This window comes from Aptenodytes forsteri, unplaced genomic scaffold (assembly GCF_000699145.1).
Source record: "Aptenodytes forsteri isolate BGI_AS27 unplaced genomic scaffold, ASM69914v1 Scaffold193, whole genome shotgun sequence".
NCBI lineage: Eukaryota > Metazoa > Chordata > Aves > Sphenisciformes > Spheniscidae > Aptenodytes > Aptenodytes forsteri.
The window spans coordinates 18,941,259-18,944,057 of NW_008795405.1; positions in this window are offsets into that span (position 1 = coordinate 18,941,259).

The window sequence follows — 2,799 nt, forward strand, 5'->3', positions numbered from 1 at the left end:
ACTGAGCCCTGGGGAACACCGCTCGTGACCGGCCGCCAACTGGATGTAACTCCATTCACCACAACTCTCTGGGCCCGGCCGTCCAGCCAGTTTTTTACCCAGCGAAGAGAATTGTTGAGCTAACCCCCAGTGGAACAAGTTCTGTTCCATGATTGCAAGTAATGACAGCATCTTTGTGGACCAACAGTGAATTTGTTCCTCCCTTTTCGAAAGGTGGGCTGTACTCGGGGGTACTCAAAGGAAGAGACTATATGACACCCTATTAGAATTACAGAGCTAGTATCTCAGTCTAGGCATTAACAGCTTTTAAACAAACAATTCAGGTTTGGTCTCAGACAAAAATCTAGCTCAATAAAAATACAAATTAAAAGTGCATTTCGCGGTGCCAAATGTAATAAACATAGTCGTGCTTCTAAAATTGAACGAATCCAATGTTTGAAGGTGTGTTTCTCAATAGCAAAACAATAGCAGGCTATCTGGAAAAAACAATAAATATAGTCATACTGAAACATTGTCATTTTGCTTTTTAGAAATTCATCTTGTGAATAGATAAATGTATGATTTCGTTTGTACTTCGATGAATTTCCTACAAGACTAAGTGTCAGCTAAGGAGCAGCGAACTGAATGCTGCCTGTTTGCTGAAGCATTTTTGGGAGCTCTTCCCGATGGCTCGCTAAAAACCCTGGGAGAGATCGGACAGGAGACCTAGGTTTGGTTTCCAGCTTCTGTTCCTGGTCGCCAGGGTGCTGAAGCTGGACAACCCTGGGATGGCAGTGTGCTTTCTCCAGCTGGAGCGGGAGGAAGAAGGCACGCTTCACAGTCCCGCAAAGAGCTTTTCTGGCTGAGTCATGAATGGTGTTGACAAACTCCAAAGCGAGAGCCGTACAGTCCTCTTCACCAGGAATGATGATAGCTGTGACACGGGGCAGCAAACACGCTATGGGGAATTTGGTATATAAACAGGAACCAAATTGGTTTGCATAGAAAATGTGCTAGTTAGATATAGAACGTACTAAAATAATAGCAAATATATCAGTTCTGTCCCATACACCACTGCAGTTGCTTTTGTTGTTACAGTAATAACCACAAATCCCAGTCTGGACTAGGCACCATTAGGCGCTGCAGAGACACATCAGAAGACACAGTCTTTGATCTGAAGGGACTAAAGTCTGCTTGAAACCACTGCTTTTCCCCCTTGCTTATAAAGTTACATTTCCCGAGTTCTTAGTTCTGGGAAGATACCTGAGAATGCTGATTCCAATGATCTTTGTGAGGAAACATCACGGTCTTAGCTATAGTCAGAAAGGCAAATCCTCTGAGACTGAAATACTGAAGTTATATACACATGTTAAAACAAAAGTAAAAATCTTTCAGGTTCCTGTTGCATTCCCAACTCTCACACACCCAACGCTGATTATGCTCTTCACCTAAAATTGCAGTTAAGCACAATGTGGGCATATTAACTTGGGTGCAGTATCCGTGGTTGATTCCCCCTGCAGATCCCCACATGGAAACACGGAAGGAGCAGCAGCTGCACTGCTGGACATGGGCACGGGCACAGCAACGGGTTCTTGGGGCACTGATTCTGGCTGCACTGAGCTCAAGATGAAAGCCAGCGTGGAGCAGGTCAGCCTTCCTCATGACGTCTGCAATTTCCTTGAGATCGAGAGCTGTTAAGGTTTTAGGCATTATGGTGACAGGGGCTTCCTAGATCCTTTAAAATGTATATACGTATGACATTTATCCAGTGGACTGGCAGGGGTTTTTATTATTTGTCTATTAACGCTAAAAGAGAAGGGATTGCTTTTAATTTCTTCAGTGTGTTTTTAATGGCATCTGCATGCACATGAAAATCTGCTACCCTTTGAATCACCTCCTCAAAATTGTATAGTTTGGAAACTTTTAAGGGCAGAAGGGACCATTTCAGCATCAGTCTGGTCTGACCTTCTGGCTACTGCAGCCATAAAATTGCACTTAGTGATGTCTTCATCTGTATTCACACCTCATAGGTAAAAGAGATGACACTACCATGAATAAAAGCAGGAAAAGTGAGAAAGGATAAAATTATATCTTTGGTGCTCGCTTTACTTCAGAGCCCTGCTGCATCCTCATTTCTGCAGCCATGCTGATCAGACACCAACCAAAAAGCAATGGCTTATGGAGCAACGAGAGAGGGGTTTCTGCTTTATTTATAATACAAGAAGCAGTCCTATGAAAGGAGAGCCCCGGTAATAATTTATATATTATATAATTTATTTTTTTTTTCCCTCCTGTTAGAGCATCTCTCTCCTGTAGTTGTTTGATGTCTAAGTTAGAGTATCTCTCTCCTGTAGTTGTTTGATGTCTAATCAGGTTTGAGCTCATACAACCGCTTGCCCTCAGTGAAATCACGGAGGTCTCCTTTTCTGCCTGACTTCGTACTGTCAACAAAACTTTTGAGTGCTTTTACTAGCCTTTGGCCACATCTCCGCTGGTTTTGTTAGCTGTGCCTACAGATAGGTTTGTGGTTGTTGCACCCTGTGGCCAGAGCAAGTTATGTCCATCCTGCTTTGAGGAGCAGGGCTCCTCTCCAAGCCTGAACCCTCTTCCTCTCCCCCTGGCCTGAAGTTTCCTGTGGGCAACAAGCCGAGATGTGCTCGGTCTGCGTGAGCAGTAGTGGCCCTGGAGGAGTGGTTTTCTGGAGTGATTCAGTTGGTGTCGAGGACCCCGTCTCCACACTGAAGGTGTTTCAGTGAAGTGGGGGTGCTTCGGGCTAGCTGTAACAGGGTCCTATGGACTGCATGCCCAGTGGTGGCCGGA